The 18,581-nt window shown below is 36.5% G+C and overlaps 1 long non-coding RNA gene across 1 annotated transcript; it reads left to right on the top strand.

Moving 5' to 3' along the window:
* Positions 1-10,495: 10,495 nt before the first annotated feature.
* Positions 10,496-12,175, top strand: LOC110878987. Its single transcript, XR_004861838.1, has 2 exons — positions 10,496-11,211; positions 11,523-12,175. It is a non-coding gene; the product is annotated as an uncharacterized LOC110878987 (long non-coding RNA).
* Positions 12,176-18,581: the final 6,406 nt, after the last annotated feature.

Below are 18,581 nucleotides of genomic sequence, written 5' to 3'. Positions count from 1 at the left end.
GATTTTGTATATTGAGCCTTATCTTTAAAATAATACAAAAAAATAAAAGAATAGCACAATCAATTTAGGTAAGTTTAACTCATGAGAACCATAGTATCGTGTTATACAAAGCTTACTTGGTGTTGTTGCTGTTAATTATATAGAAATTGGATGAATGATTGAAGTCAAGATTTATAAACTCGTTAAATAATTAGAAACTAACATGAAAAAATTTTGAATAAAAAAAGAAGACATGAGAATATGATTCTTTTTTTTCTGTCATAATGTTCGGATCAAATAGAACAGAAACCAAGCTTAAAAGGCAATAAAAACTGAAATTTATTGATACGAATCATGAATAAGAACATAATGTGAATAAATTGTTACAAAAAATATATAAACTAAACAAAGTAGTTAAATAACATTCTTTCTTTAAATTTAATCATACCATCAACCTATAATAATATATGAAAAAACATCACATAAATGGGTACAGTAATTTAAAGACCTTGTACTAAGAAAATATGACCCATTAAAGTCAATGCATAGACCAAATCAACCTATTCATAAGTATTAGAAACTAACCGGTGCTGACGATGTGGGCAGGTGTATTTAACCAGCAGAGTCCTGAAACAATAGGCAAGAAACACATATATGGGACAACCCAATACACATTAGAAACCTGACCCAAGCAATCTGCACTGACGTCCTTAGCTCCATGAATAAGTGAACCCATCTAACTCTGCTAGCTTCCCACTATCAGCCTAAAAATCATTCAATCATACCATCAACCTACAAATCATTAATTCTAACACTACAATGGCTAGAAAACCTAATACCTATGTGCTTTTGTGTTCAAAAACTTTTCGGGGAAAAACAAAACTTAACTTGATGATAGTTTGTATCATAAATATCTTAATTGTTCAATGAGCCAAGACTTCTAAGAAGACAAAAGATATATAATGAGCTTATACTTGCTCAACCCAGAGCTTAAACTTGTTGCATTCAGATTACATAAAGACTATTAATTGTAATATTGAACATCACCTGCTACCTATGAAAGAATGCAGTTATGCTTTCTCTATGGCACCTTACATACTTAGGTAGTTAGGTTCATAACAAAGGTAATTGTAGTAACAAATTAGTTCAATTACTGCCACATATTATTCAAGTACTGGCAAAAAGGGGTCTAATTTCTCCAACCATTTAAAATACCATTCGCCTTATGAGACGAATTTGACAGCTTTCACACTTTCAAAGAAATGTTACAATAACTTCCATATTGATCTTATTGCATACATGGATTTAACTGGTTATTCATCCCAAAACTACAGATGTGCATCGAAAAATTGCTAGAATTGTCATTTAAACCTATCAACTAACAGTTAAAATTATATCATCATCATCATACTCAGTAAATCCCACCAATAGCAAAGCTAACAGTTAAAATTTTCTATGCACTAAATCCAAATAAAAAAAGTAATACAAAAAACACAGATCATGAATACAGATGCACAAATAGAAATCAATTTGAAACCTGATCACCATCAGAAGGCATAGCATCACCACCTCCTGGTCTTATCACAGCCTTCATCAATCCTCCTGGAACCATCTTCTTTCTCCTAAATAAATTAAATTAAACAAACAAGAAAGTAGCCTTTTTTTTCTTTTAAGCTAAAAAACAAACAAAAAAGTAGCCTTTTTTTTCTTTTAAGCTAAAGAATGAAAATACGGGGATAAATTTGAAAACTTATAATTTAATGGGTCTAAGCACATCAGATGAAGAAGGTTTAAATATCAACTTTGACATGTTATGGTTTGTCAAAAGTTTATGGAATAACTAATTATGATATGACTTGTCAAAAGTTTATGTTTGTAAAACTCAGCAATTTACTTCGGCAAGACTATTTGACTCACCCGTCACAAAACTGATGTACTCATAAACACATTCTTGGATCGTTTCTTTCATGTTGCTAGAGATGACCCTAATCGAGGATTAATGGGGTCAGTAACCTGCAATAAAAAAACCGTTGACCTTAAAAACTCACAACAATCCAGTAGCCACAGTGGATAATGCATCTAAAATCAATTGAAATAAACTAATAATGAACATTACAACAGCTATGAAATCGTTACTGTAATCATATTCACCAAATTCTACACTCATTTCTAGTTGAAACAGCTTTTAATTTGATCACAAAATAATAAAAAAAGAAAGAGCCAAAAATTGGCGGAAATAAGCACATCAAAACTTAGATCGACAGAGGTATTAAATTTTCGACACGTGTGCGGATGTGTGATTCGAAACCTGTTCATTGATGGTTCGCCGGAAGACTGGTCGGAGGTCTGAAATACCGACGTGAGTCTTAAGCAATGCGTTAATCAAAATTTAGACCGGTATTGGTGTCGAGTCACGTGACATATATACACATATATTGGAAGACATGTATGGGTGCTGATTTTGTAGTTTGATAATGAGTTCTCAACTGGACTTAATTTGAATGCATAAGCCTCTTAGAGTTAGGTTAGTCTATTAATTGAAAACTCTAAGTATAATAAAAATAATCAAAAAAATGACTAAAAGACCAAACTGGGTAAACACCTTTAACATTTTCCAACTGATAACTAAAATGAGTTGAGGTCAGAATGTCTCTTAATTAAAGTTTTTAAGTAATCTAAAAGCATAAAGTTTATCTAATATTAAAATTTAAGTTTGGAGATCATAGTGACCACATATAGAAATTTGGTTTTGAAATAGATTATAACTACTCGAACTACTTGTAGATTTTATAAATCAATATGATGCAACCAAAGTGCACCTCAATCCCAAATTGTAAACCTTATATAGATGCACTGAGTACCAGGATAAGATAGTAGGGTGCCTGCAAAATGACATTTATATTCCCAAAACTCGAATCCTAAGACCCCCAGTCCACCCTACACATACCCATGCCCAGCCAAATACAATTATAGCAGTAAAAATCACAACAATTATCAACCCAAAAGGCCTTGGTTTAACCACGCACCCCCCCCCCCTCATTCTAGCCTAGCCCTTTTATCTCCTTAATCTACCTCAATTATAGTATATAAATATATAAATCTCCTCTAATCAACAATATTGCATTGAAAATAAAAGTGGGCAGCCGGTTAGTAACACATACCCGGTCCCGAATCAAAACTCACAAAGCTGAAACCACATCTTCCTGTCAATCAATACGATCATTAGCTTCTTCAGCAAACAACACAAATAGATAAGGTTAACGAAGGTGGACTGAAATAGTTACGAAAGTGAAACCATAGGGACTGTTTTCGCAATTTTTAAACTAATGGACTGAAATAGTGATTTTTAACAAACCACGGGGACGAAAAACATAATTAACTCTTACTTTGTAATCAAAATCAATTAATATTATGTTTCCAAAAGAAATTTAAAAAATGTGTAGTAAAAATCTAATAGCAACATGATGATCGACTAAATGATGGTAGGCACAACAACGAAGCAACAACAACACGTCTAGATTATCCTCGTTTTCTTTAAGTACAAATCTTGATTTCGAAACTGCCCCTACATAATCCTTTGCAGCTGGTAACAACCTCACATTTAGTATTTTAGTCTAAAATTTAAACAAAATAATAACGAAATACTCAACCTCTTTAATCAAAATAACGAAATATTCAATGTCTGTACCATGTCTATATTTTTACCTTTGAATTATTCATGGCTTCTCTTTTAAGCCTCTTCGACTCTTGCACCATCTTTTACATCTATCTTTCTTCGTATGCAAGTGCTTTTTGAGCACATGCTACCATTTCTATCTATATTAACTAAATAATAATTTATATGTCTTCTCTTCTCTAATTTGTCCTTCCACTCACAAAATATAAGGAAAAGGGTTTGAGCAGCAAACAATAAATACCTGAATATAAGGCATGAAAAGTTAGTCTCTAAATTTAATCCCCATTTTAGAGAATAGGATAAAGTCCCATGTGAGTGATCTAAGAAGCAGTACGCGTTGTACCTCATCAAGAACACCAGCTCAACTATGAACCATAGTAAAAAAAAAAAAAACGCACCACACTCACTTGAAGCACATCTATTTCAGCAAATAAAAGTTCTATTGCCATGTTTTAATGATTAAGGCACTATACGTAACGCCACTTGATCTCTAAGAATCATCAAGGCTAGGCCATGGACAACATAGATATGATTATTATATTTCACTTTGACTTCCCTTAGTCTTTTGACAGCAGAATAATACAGACAATTTTTTTAACAGCAGAAAACTGCACTTTTGCAACTACAAAAATGCAGCAAAACTACAATATTTCACTACAACTAAATGTGGCAAATTAATAATTTCAATAGCAACAAAACTCAACATTCGATGTACTACATGAAGCATAAAGGTAGTAAGAAAGAAAAGAAGAAAAAGAAAAACATATCGATTGGGAAATTACATTGAAACTGATCAACTTGTATTAAAAAGGGCTATCACACACACAAAAAAAAAAAAAAAAAAAAAAAAAAAAAAAAAAAACATGTGTTAGTCAGTAGAGAGTGCTAAAACTATAATTCAATAATAAGCATCACTTTCTCTTGCACTTACAAAAGCCAGTTTCTCTAGCCATTTCTTATATCTAAAAGCATCAAGTAGTCATTAGGAAGTAAAAAACGAAAAGCATAAAGATGGTGTTGTTTTCTTCATCGACTCTGCATTTTCCAACATGTGAACCCCATTTATTCACATCAACACCACTTCAGCAATGAATTTAGATTATTTTTTTCCTCATCATATAAGGCGTTTCACTGAATATACACACAATTTAGTTTCTGCTCTAAAGGTACTTGGCACGTATAGACTAAAAAGAAGTATAATTGCAGTTGCATTTTGAATGTGGTAGATTTTAGTATTCCAGATTCGTACCTTTTAGTCTTTGTCGACTCTGCCATTTCTTCATACGAGAAGATCAACATGATAGAATCAACGAAAAGAATTGTACCTTACCGATGACGAAATCATAAAAATGGTTTAAAGAATCAATAGGCATGCTTGCTCATGATAATCCATTTTTTCTTAATTTAATATCCAATCGAATCGAAAGCATGGTAAACATACCATATCAAACACAAGCATTCAATATAGTGTGATTTCACTAACAAAGAAAATAGTAATCAGTTGGGTTAAGTAACAATAACTAACCCTGTCCCATAAACCTATGCCTTGTTGTCTGGCTTGTTCTTCAAGGCGTAGCAGTTCTGTATGCTTGGGAGTCACCTCTCCTGTAAGAGGATTTTGCGCTTAACTCAAGATTTCAATACATTATTTTCTTAATAGTACATTTGGTTCTAGTTCTAAGCAAAACATCACATGGAATGTTAAAAAACTAAGTTTGCATGACGAATCTAAGTTTTACCTTCCGAGCTAGAAGGCGTTGGTAATGTTGCTTTGATTCAGGCTCTTTCATAAGATTTACCTTCAAGAACAAAAAAAATAGTTGTAAATCAAATTTAAGGAAATAAAAAACACATAAATCTTGGTAATTTGTGGGATTGTGGGAATAAGAAAGTAAATAACCTTTCCTGATGTGTGTAAAATGTAACATATAAATTACATCAAATGAGGCATAAAACTAACCCTTTTTAAGTACTAATGTTGGAAAAAGTGTGTTTTTGTCTTCCTTTTGTATTTTCAGGATTAAATGAGCTCAAATTAACAAAAGAAGCAAAAAGGCAGTTAAATCTAACATAAATATAAGAAAAGGAACAAAAGTGGATTGCCCGACCCCTCGACAGCATCCTCCCAAGCAAAACAAGGAAGACAGAAGGCTGAACACGCCCCGTGCTCAGCAAGCACGGGGCCGTGCCCAAGAAGCAGCAGAAAAGACAAACCTGTAGAAGCTTTTATTGCTCACCACGGGGTCGTGCCCAGTGAACACGGTGGCGTGCCCAAAGTACTGCAGGCGCATTAATTGTAATTGCGAATTACAATTAATGAGGAGAGATAGTGTCAGACGGGCACGGGGCCGTGCCCAGGCCTCTGTTCAGCCTATAAATAGGGGTGCTTGGATTCATTGCAACTCATCCCTTGGCACACCACCTCTCTCACACTTCATCCACCACCCACCACCATCACAACACCATCATCCACCACCATCATCCATTGTCCATCATAGAGTGTGTGAGTCGTCTCGGGATCCAAGATTGATCGTAAGAGTTCTTGACAATCAAGGCCATGTTTGCCTAAGTCTCTTACATCACTTGGTGAAGACAATTGTTTAGTATAATACTTTTTATTTTTAATCTTTTGCACTTTTTATTTGGTTTTGTATTAATGACCTATGCAGTTAATGCGGAAAAATATCAGTTATCGGTCAAGGACCGATATATGAGATATCGTTTATCGCGGTGAGATATCGGTGAGATATCGGTAATTTCTAATATCATGCATAAATATATATATATTTATATTTATATTCATATCTAGAGCCTATATATATACTAGAAGTCTAATATCATGCATAAATATATATATTTATACATATACAAGAGGTGGTAGAAAGTCTAGGTGTGGGAATGAAAGTCTCAAAAGGTGGTAAATACTTTGTCCCACATTGGTGTGGGAACAAAGTGAGTGGGTGTTTATAAGGTAAAGCATTTACTACTCCATTATAGCTTTATGACATGTTTTACCACAAGTCCTACCCGCGCGCGCAGGGGGGGGTGCAAAAAAAAGGGTTTCTGAGCTGGAAATTTGGTTGAACTCGTCCGTGCCCGCGCATCCTGCGGACACGAATGCAGCTCCGAAACCCGGGGTACCGCGTGAGGCAGTTTTTACACCATATTTAACTTCGTTTTTTTTGCTGAAATCCAGATTTTTTTATACAAAATTGGCCCAGCAGCGTTTACACAACATTTACCTTCGTTTTTTTGCTGAAATCCAGAATTTTTTTTATACAAAATTGGCCCAAACGAGATATCGCCGAGACAACCGATACGGTTTTGCAAGATATCGGCCGATATTTCGGCGTTGACCGCCGATATTATCGTTGACCGATATATGACCGATATCGGAAACCGATATTTTGGAGAGGGGCCGATAACCGAGATATCGCCGAGATATCATCGAGATATCGCCGAGATTAACTGCATAGTTAATGACTTTAATAACTAGTTGCTTATGTTGAAGGTGACTTTTCCTTATCGTTTGTCCGTGGTGTCTTGGCATTATTTTACTATCTATATAAAATAAAAGATTTTCACCATTCATATCTCCACGGTCTATATGGAGGTATGTTGGCTACCTGGTCGGGGATTAAGGGAACGGTTTGGTAAGGTCTTGCCCTTGTTCAGCGTTTAGAGGTCCTGCAAGGGACCTGGGTCAAATTTAGTAGGATCTCCTTCAATACCCAAAGGTATTGGATGGCGAGGATCCAAACTCTTTGACCCCCTCATAAGTTAACTACTATTAATACTATAATCCGGCTATTTAGGACTGTATCCCTGCTGACTCAGACTACTTAGTCGAGGGTAACGTCACCTCCGAAAGAGAGGCCTACCATAATTTGCATTAATAACTTAATTCATTATCTTTCAATAATCCGACCATTTAGGATTGTATCCTTGCTGACTCAAACTACTGGGTTGAGGGTAACGTCGCCTTCAAAAGAGGGGCCTACTACAATAACTAAGATAATCTCTTAAACAAGTGCAAAAGTGCGAAAATAATCAAAGGTTATACTAATACACGAGTCGGATCCAAGTGATCCATCTTGTCTATCTGTTTTTATTTTTATTTTATTTTTCAGCATTTAGTTAGTTTTATTTTCTTAGTTTAAAAAATCTTTTTCTAACATTTTGATTTGATTAGACGTTGAGGATAAACCGGTACTAAAAGCTCTTGTATCCTTGGACGACCTCGGTATCTTACCAACACTATACTACGTCCACGATGGGTGCACTTGCCCATATGTGTGTTTAGTGTTAGTAAATATCGTGTTTTATAAATTTAAAACTTGGCTAAAAAGTGTAAAAAGGGCTTAAAATATACATCTAAAATATAACACACTTCACGCACATCAAGTTTTTGGCGCCGTTGCCGGGGACACAAGGATTTTAAGAAAGTTAAGAATCAACGGCCTAATCATTTTTTTTTATTTTCTTTTTAAATTTTTAGGATTTTCTTAGTTTTTCAGCTTCTGCAGAGCTCAGCACGGGTCGTGCCTGCTGAACACGCCCCCGTGCTCAATCATTGGAACTGGCAATCTTGTTTTAAGTCAGACAGTAAGCTGAACACGGGGTCGTGCTCACTCAACACGCCCCCGTGCCCAAGATTCAGTTACTGAAAACAGAATCGTTAGATCCCGGCGGTTGGTAATTTCTGACATAAACATGAGTGATGGTAATTCTTTTTACTTTCGGCACTCTTATGGTACGTGGTGTCAATTATGTGGAGGCAAACATAAAGAATTAGAATGTTACTTTCTAAATTGTAAGCCCCACTATATAGACCCACCGTCTCCCTGTAACCTTAAGAGGGGCGAAAGTAAAAATAATCACTATCTCTCCCTCGTATGCGCCCAACCAAATATTCTAGGAGAAATGCTCCTTGACGAGTTATTTCAACTAAAAAATCTAATTATAAATTGGTTAAAAGAGCTTAGGAAGGATTTCCTTAATCCACCCCAAGACGATGACCATGAAGAAATGTTGGGGTCGCATTCCAACAACCTCGTTGCTCCCAAGAATTCAAATTAAAGATCTTAGGTGCATCTAGTTAATAAAACCATGCAGAATAATCCATAAGAAAAATAATGATCTATTTGAGATTCAAAAAGGTATAACCTCTTCAACAACTTTCTCCCTCAATCGTTCAGAGATAGATAGATTCAAAAAAGCGCGTGAGCTCTGCAAACAAAAAAAATCAAAATCTTAATCAGCAACAACATAAAAATTGAGACAAAGGAAATTGGGGCTTTCTTATAACTACTAAAAACACACCATCAGAGCTTCAATCCGAACAATATATCAACATAATCCATAACATAAGAAGCAATTGCAAGAAAACACTAACCGATGATTCAGATTCGAAAACTGATGAAGCGATTTGGCGTTTGAATCTCCGATTGAACATAATAAACTGTACATACGCGATAATAATGGTAAGATATTCATGGTTTTGGAGAAGATTTTCAACTGATTGATGGTTTTGGAGAAGTTTCCATATGAGTAGCATATGAGCGGTTTCATATTGAATGACGGAGAATGCCCTAAAATCCATTTGCTGCTCATGAAACTGAATGAGAAAGGAGAGAAAGCAAATTGCCGCCTAAAACACAATTATCTGGCTAAATAACAATTTCACATCATAGTCAAATAGGCAAAGTTATTTTGCTTTAGTAATAGAGATAGATGGTTTGAATTTAAATAAATTTCCATAAGTAAAAGCTTAAAATTAGACTATATAAGAAATAATTGCCATTTTTCGGTAACATAATTCAATAATACCATTATTATTATAAATCTAATATTAAAAGAATTCATAAAATTATGTTTTTGTTAAAGATTAATTCAAAAATATTATTATCAGACCGTGTGTAGTCAATTAGCGGTCAATGCCAAATGTCAAACACCACCCTCTCTAGTTATTGAGGGTGCCAAAGCCCTCTTCCACCATTGCAATAATACCAAGCCCTTGCGAGATGCAATCCATCCCTTTTGACCAATAATGTCTTTTTATTTAGAGTAAATTACATTTTTGGCCTCTGTGATTATATCACTTTTACTATATTAGCCCAAAATAAGACTTTTTAACATATCTGCCCCCATGGTCTCTATAACTAACCATTTTGGCCCATAAGTCTAACCATTTTAGCCCCCATGGTCTCCATAACTAGCCATTTTAGCCTCCATGATCTCTAGACTTAGGGGCCAAAATGGTTAGTTATAGAAACCATGGGGGTAAATATGTTAAAAATTCTTATTTTGAGCTAATATCGTAAAAGTGATATAACCACAGGGGCCAAAAACATAATTTACTCTTTTATTTATTTTATATTTAGTTAAAGGACTACACCTAATTATAGCGTCTTTAGTTATTGCTCAAATGCCTACGTGACAGCGACATGACGATTATGTGGTAGTGGTTTAGTTATTCTCCACTACCACATAGCCTCGTTATAAATTATAGATTAAAGAAATATTTGAAATAATAATAGATCACAAATAATTTATATTAATTTGATTTACCATTCATTTTTTTTCGAATGACAAATTATAATTCTTACTCTATTACACCAACAATCTTAAATTATTCTCTATCACCCAGGTTTGATGAATCTGAGATCCATTCTAAGAGGCATATGCATCTACCAATAATATATAATTAAAATTAAAATTAAAAACTATAAATAAGCAACAACTTTAAGCTAAGGGTAGTTGTACCCTTGGCTTTGGGTGTTTTCAAAAAAAAAAAAATAAATTGGTTATGTGATTCTTCTTCATACACGTGCCAAACACTGCATCATCTCTCATTCTTCTTCAAAACACCACATCATCTCTTCTTCCTTCCAAAACCCTTTTCTATTCTCTCTGTGAACACAGAGAAGCTATAGAAATGTCCATCGTTGCCGACCTAGGAGGTTGTACTCATGCTTCAATGTTTGACCCAGCTCTCATTTCTTCTGCTATTGGATGATATGGGCGATGGCCGACTCATCAACTTCTTCAATGTCTCTCATCTCAAACAAATCAAAACCCTAATCCCTCACCCACCACCGCCCTCATGTCTCACCTAACCACCACCATCGTTCGCCGCCAAGCCACACCAGTGGAGAAACCGTGACAACTTGATGAACGGTTGCTTCGGAGCAGACGCAAAGATAACTTTTAGGGTTCATGTATGAATCTGGTCTTTATTCTTGAATTTTTTTGATATTTGATGACAGTGGTATGAATCTTTTATTGATTTTTTGAAAAATTATTAATCTTTTCTTGAATTTTTGGGGGGATTTGGTGTGATGCGTATGGATAACTTGGGATTTGATGAGATGGGTGTTCAAGTGAATTTTAGGTTACAATTGGTTAGCTTGTAGGAATGTTGTAATATGTTGTTTATCTGATCTATTTGGGACCGCATCCTCCTTTAATTCTAGGCTGCTCTAGATCATTTGAACCAGTGAACAGATATAGAGACTTCTCTTGGGGCTGTGGTTACTAAAAATAATCAAGACAAGGTAAATATGTTATTATTAATGATTTATACACACACATATATATATATATATGTTCATTCCTCAACTTTTGTTTAATGGATACAAGTAATACTCTAGCTTGTGAAAAAAATGATTTTAAGGAATTTTATTCACTAAAATACAATTTGAGCTACTTCCGACCCATATGGTCATTGGGAATTTGTGTTGACCCTGGTTCTTTTTAAAGCCAATGTAGATCCGTGAAACAATCTGTTCTTTTTATGCTCTGGTGTGTTGACCGTTGTTTGTTTTGACTAATGAAGTTATGCTAATGATTAACTATATAATGTTAGATCCGTGAAACAACCTGTCTAAACGGAGGTATTACTTTGCACTTGGCTGCTATCAATGGACACATGTGTTGCATTCGGATCCTACTGTCTCATTATATCCCTAGCATTCCTACATTTTTATAAACTTTTCAAAAAAATCAAGAATTTAAGAATGTGTGTCTGAATCCATTGACCGGTATGCTTCAAGAAACGTTGATTTATCGTGTATTAATATTTGTGATTTTCTCTTGAGTTCTTTTGTGTATGGGGACTGATAAATTTAAAACTTTATTTGCAGAACCTCACTTTATGATATAATTAGCAACCTCCTGATGGGCGATGGGGGTGTGACTGCTCTTTATTTGACTGCGGGTTTTATGTGAGATGTGTGGTTTAATGGAATTAATCTAAACCACACATCATATTACATCTACAAACTAAGAGATGAAATGGTTTCATCATTTCACAAGGAGATACTATACACAAAATCAGCTGCACATAACGAAAAATGCATTTTGGGTGCATTAGTGAGTTAACAAACCGTGAAGCATATTGCGCACCTCATCCAGTTAATACAGCTTATGTCTTTATGTTTGCTTATTCATTGTTAACAATTGCCTAACGATTACAAAACCTCCTACTTTTTAAAGTCATTTATTGGGTATTTGATGTTAGTCAAGAGTTCGTTCGATGTGTTTGAATTGTTCCTGTAACATAAAAAGTACCCACAACGAAGTTAAAAGGTTCATTTGATGTCATATGTTATAACGTGTGTTTCTATCTTCGTAGCCCGCATCGCAACGCGGGCGATTCTAATTTCTAGTTTATATTAATTTGATTTACCATTCATATATTTTATTAATTACAATGTTTTATATTATTCATAGCAAATGATGATGTTAAAATATTATCAATTTATATAAATTTATGTGTTGGATTTATTGTTTGAGGGAGAAGGAGGTATTGCCATGTGGTATTTATTGGAGTCCTTTATTATAATTTAGATTTAAATTAGATTAGATGTATCGATTGTTTTTTTATATGTTATTTTTATTCTTAATTTTATATATATGAGTATAACGTGTTTTATAACTATATATACGAGGCAGGGAGTTTTCATCGGTATAGATGGTATTTGTAGGATATAAACTAATCGACCGAGGTTGAGGGGCTACGTCCTGTTTGCGGTATGCGCACTAATTGGTCTTTGTTTTAATTGCCGAGTGTTACGTGCCTTATGTTCAAGGTTTGATGCAAAACTATCATCGAGTCGGGGGTCTCACTGGAAGCAACCTCTCTATTCCTACGTGGTAAGGTAAGGTTGTCTACATCTTACCCTCCTCAGACCATATCTTAGCTTTGCTATTGGTGAGATTTACTAAATATGATGATGATGATCGAGGTTGAGGGGCCAACGACTAAATCCGGGTAGGGTTGTAAACGAGCCGAGTCGAGCCGAGCTAGACCCAGCTCGAGCTCGGCTCGAGCTCGAATTTTAAATCGAGCTGAGATTTGAGGCTCGAGCTCGGCTCGATTAGAATTCGAGCTAACTCGGCTCGGCTCGATCTAGCTCGAACTAACAAAGAACCGCAAAATTTATTACTTTAAAAGCCCTTAAAAATGAATTTCTTCATAGACTAAGGGCCATAATTGCCATTTAATTTAACCATATGGCTAAGTATGCAAGTATAAATAGTTAATTCACTTTCTCCTTGTCTTTACCTTCTTTTATAGGGGATATACACCCTTATTAGTTTTTGTTTTCTAGGCGGTGTGGGACAAAAAAATAAAGGATGTAAACCATATCGAGCCAGGTCACGAGCTCACGAGCCGAGCCAGACCAAGCTCGAGCTCGGCTCGTTTATAAATCGAGCCGAGCCGAGCTGGCTCGTTTACAACCGAGCCAATTTCGAGCCGAGCTTTCTTCGAACGAGTTTCGAGCGAGCTGCGAGCCACGATCTTTTTGAACACCCCTAAATCCGGGTAGATTTATTTTTTTTTTCTTTCTTATATAACTCAAACATGTGTTTTTTATATATTGTTTTTTTTCTCATAAAAGTCCTTTAACCTAATTTTTGCATATTAAAGTCCCTCTCCTTGTTCAAATTGAACAAAACTATGTTTTTTTTATATTTATAAAATAGCTGCTTAGGGTAGTGGGGGTTGTCACTAGTGATAGAATTCCATCATTCACAAACATCCCATCAGCTCATGCCATGTCATCAGCCACTATTCTATCACTCATAAGCATTTTGTAGTGGCGGTGGTCATCACTAGTGATGGAATTCCATCACTTACAAATTTTTTTAATTTTTTTTAAATTAGAAATTAACAATAAAACACTAAAATTATAAATTACGTTAAAATTAAAACATACTAGTTCAATTTAACATACTAGAAATATTTTAGGCTACAATTAAAAAAATACTAAAAAAACTCTACGCCACCGCGACACAACGGCGACGTGTGCAACACATTAATGTCGTTGTTTGAACCTGGAACACCGAAATATGAATGTCAAATCCATAAATCATTCGACGCCACCGCTTCAAGCATGATAGTTGGTCGTTTGATGTCACCCCTAACATACGCCCCTCGCAACTCTCTTGGACAATTTTTCCACTCGATATATGTACAATCGATGCTACTGAGCATCCCTGGAAAATGCCATCTAGCCTCATGTGCGGCGTAAATACGTAAGATGTCGTGGCTCGTCGGTTTACGTAAAAACTTTTTACCATACAATTTAATGACCGCGTTGCAAAAAAATTGCAGACATTCACAGGAAGTTCTGGACGCCATAGCTAGATATTCATCATATTGATCGGGAGGGTTACCTGTCGCTAGTTGGCGAATGGCGGACGTGCATTTTTGTATCGGCGTGAAACTTGGTCTGCCCCTCGCATCGTAACCTTCTTGAAACCATTCCTCGCTTGCTTCGATGTCTCCAACAATCTTTAAAAATAATTCTTTGGGTAAACGTAGGGGTGTAAGCGAGCCGGGCCGAGCCCGAGCTCGACCAGTCCCGGGCTCGGCTCGCCAGGTTTTTATGAAGCTCGAGCTCGAGCTCGGCTCGCGAGTAAAACCCAAAGCTCGAGCTCGGCTCGAACTATTTTGAGAACAACCTTAAACGAGCTAAAAGTTCGGCTCGAGCTCACTTCAACATCTCTTAAACGAGCCAAAGCTCGACTCGAGCTCGGCTCATCAATGTTATCATCATTATTAATATATTATATATAAAACATTAAAATTTTGTATGGGCTCGTTTAGGCTCGCGAGCCTAAAGAAGCTTTGTATTTCAGGCTCGAGCTCGGGCTCGATAACAAAACGAGCTCTATTTCTGGCTCGAGCTCGGGCACGTTAAGGCTCGGCTCGTTTGAGCTTTTAACCGAGCCGATCACGAGTAGCGCTCGAGCCTCTGGGCATTGTAGAGCGGATTCTCCACAAAATAATTGTTCATTAACACTTCGTTGGCACGTATACGATCACGGTCTACCATCTTCTTCTTTGGGCGGGACAAACTAGTATCAAGTTCGTTATACACCGACACAAAATATTTTAGCGTCTCATTGTCGGAAGACGACTCGGTATCGCTATCGCTAGACATCGGAAACGTCGAATCCGTAGGGAACTTCATTTGAGAAAGATGTAGATTGTGTGAAATGTGTTTATGTTTTGGTGTCGGTGAAATGGTTAAAAATGAAGATATATATAGATAAAAAGTTTAAAGATTTTTTTTATTAAATTTTACCGTTGAAAAACGGTCAAAAATGGGCAACGTTCAAATTCATTCAATTGTTCAACGCGTGATATTATCAATGCATTAAAACTTCCACGCGTTAAATACTGTGGTGGCGGCGGTGTGTTAAACTCCATCACTCGTGATGGAGTGTCCATAACGGACCACCCCCACTGGCCTTAGGTGTCTTCTTGTTTTTGTTATGTGGCTTTTATTTTAAACACAAAAAGAAAAAAAGAGCGGAGGTGGATTTATTTTCAAAAGAGGTTAAACAAATATAAACCCTAGGGAAACGAATAGGCAGAAACTTCAAACATCGCAAAGGAGACAACATAATAAGAAAATTAATTTAAGAGATTTTTTTCGTTGTTCTGTGTTTGAATCTTTTATGTATATTAAAAAAAGTTGTATGCTTGCATCTGTTTATGCTATTTGTCAAACTTAATTCTTGAAATATTTTTTTACATATAAAAATTCTCAACAAAAGTTACTATCATGCAGTGAATAAAACTTACACCAACAATCATTAAACCAGATATGAACTTTTGCGTCTGTGTACTTAAAGTGTTGCTCTTGCCGCAACTAAACTGTGTTTAAAACCAATATAGGTTTAAATGAGTAAGTTTAATATTAGTCATGTCTTTATAATTTGCTTACATGTTTTAAAAACATATATTGTCCATGTTATTATAATATATTTTATATGAATGCCACATAAGCAATAAACATACAATTATAAGACCATGTGTAGTGGTTTGATGAATAATGTCCCCACCTTGGGGTGTTTTCTGTCATGTGGCAGTCCAGTCAGCATAGGGGCATTATTGGGCGTTTTTGCAAAAGTGGCGTAGTAGAATAACGCTCAATAACGCCCCATCCAATCATTACACAATTATTTTTTTAATTAAAAACTTAAAATACTTAATTAAATTAAAAAAAATTACAACACTAGAAATTAAAAAAAAATAAAAACCGACTAAACTTAAAGAAAAAACCGGAAATAAAAAAAAAACTGGAAATAAAAAAACAAATAAAAACCACAGGGGCCTAATTTGCCATTTTTAAACTTAAAATAAAACCATAGAGGCCCAATTTGCCACTTTTAAACTTAAAAACCACAGGGGTCGCCTCCCACTCTTCTTCTTCTTCTTCTGACCTTCTTCTTCTTTGACCTGCAACATCTCCGGCCAAATCCAAAAATTCTGGCAAAAAACGTTGATGACGAAAGCTAACTCGTTCCCATTGGTCCATCATTTGCCCGTTCAGTGTGTTTCAAAAAAACGCCGGAACCAAATTCAGGCCCAAACACGCCTGAAAACGCCGAAGGGGGTGAGGGCTCGGCGGAATCGGGCGTTATTGGGAGAGAATCACGCCAGAATCTCACCCATTACGGGTGGTCTAAGTTGTTTTACAACTTTGTTCAATTTGAACAAATAGAGGGACTTTAATATGCGAAAATTGGGTTAAGAGACTTTAATATGCGAAACTTGGGTTAAGGGATTTATGTGAGAAAAAACCAAAAGTATGTTCGTATTTTATAGTATTTGCCGATATAATTACATTTTTTTAGGGTGTAGGGAGTGGTTAAACACTTTGAGTGGCAAACTAAAAAATCAACCAATGAGAGTGTGTCATGTCAAAGTGGTAAACTATGCTCAAAATGTTGGCAATGGTTTAGACACTTGGTGAAGTGGTAAACTATTTTTTTTAAAAAAAAGGAAAAATGTGTGATTGGTTGAGATTGGATTGGACCCCACCCCACAATACCCTCTCTCTCACATCCCTCCCTCTTCCCGAATCGGCATCCACTCACCGATTTTGCCCCCTTTTCGGCAAATGGTGTTCGGCAAACTATGTTGGCATTGGTTTGCCAATTGATAAAGTGGGTTTACCACTTTCCACACCGTATACCCTTATGCTTTTATAGTTAGGCCAAGAATGAAGAGGTCATATTCAATTTCAAATTATACAATACTATATTGTACAAGAGAACAGGTACCTCGTATTTAGTGACTATTGTGATGATTTTTTGCCATACAATATGAAAAGTGTCTCAGTTCGGTTTGTTTCACTTCATTAGACTATGGGGTATGAGGCGGGAGTTGGAGCGTAGGTTGGAGAGAAACGTCCAAGTCACCATTCCGGGTGGGCTTGGGTTTGGGCGTGGCCCCTTGGGCGGGAGTTTAAGGCCGGACGTGGGGCATGCTAGCGATCCTATGTGGCCGAGTCTTATTGGCTTGTTGGCTAGGTCATAGCAAGCCATGTTTAATTTTAGATTTTTTTATTTTTTATTTTAGAGTTAACTGCTATTTTCGTCCCTGTGGTTTGGTCACTTTGGCCATTTCAGTCCATTTTTCAAAAATGCGTCATTTTCCTCCCCGACATTCTGGAAAGGTGCCATTTCAGTCCAAAAATCATAACCCAGTTAAGTCAGTTAGTAAATAAGGACTGATTGTGTAAATTTGTAACATAAAGGACTGATTGTGTAAATTTGTAACACCACCACCACTAGCCCTGCCACCACCACCACTCCACCGCCACCACCACCACCACCGCCACCACCGCCACCACCGCCACCACCGCCACCGCCACCACCGCCACCACCAAACCCTACTTTCAAATTTCAGCCGCCAAGACCTTTCTTGATGTGGTTATGGTGAGGAAGGCCAGCGATGGTGATGAAAAATAATGATGATGTTAATGTATGCACGGTGACAATGTTTGAATGGTGATCGAAAGTAATGGATATGACAGGAGGTAATGGATGCGATGGAGGTAAAGATTCACGGTGGTCGATAATGACGATGAACGGAGGACCAGAGGACGATGAACGGAGGACCAGAGGACCGGAGGTGGTTGAGAACTCGAAACCGGCACTCGAAATCGTGGAGGTGGTTGCGAGTCAGAACAGTGAAAAACAATGGTGGTTGCAACTCGGAATCAGGTTGCTATCTGATGGAGAAGCACGATGGTGTAACAGGTTGTTGAATGGTGATCGGCAAAACTCGAAATTGTTTTATCGAAACCTCAAGAGACTCGTAACCTGTGATCTTGTGATTGACAACCTTTTGTGACTCCAAACAGTCGACTCGAAACCAATTATCGAAATGGAGATGACTCGGAACCTTTTGAGTTAAAACTCAACTCGAATCTCAGATTCAACTTCAAGAATTATTTAAAAACATAGACTCGGAACCTCAACTCGAAATCGGTGACTCAGAAACGAAGATGATGTTGAACATATGATGATGATTTGACTCAAATTTACAGAAGTGGCTGTGGTGGCGGTGGTGGCTGTGGTGGCGGTGGTGGCTGTGGTGGCGGTGGTGGCGGTGGTGGCG

The sequence above is a fragment of the Helianthus annuus genome, chromosome 1, assembly GCF_002127325.2.
Source record: "Helianthus annuus cultivar XRQ/B chromosome 1, HanXRQr2.0-SUNRISE, whole genome shotgun sequence".
NCBI classification, from domain to species: Eukaryota; Viridiplantae; Streptophyta; class Magnoliopsida; order Asterales; family Asteraceae; genus Helianthus; species Helianthus annuus.
The sequence above is the reverse complement of the archived record's forward strand: the minus strand, read 5'-3'. Positions and strand labels throughout refer to the sequence as shown.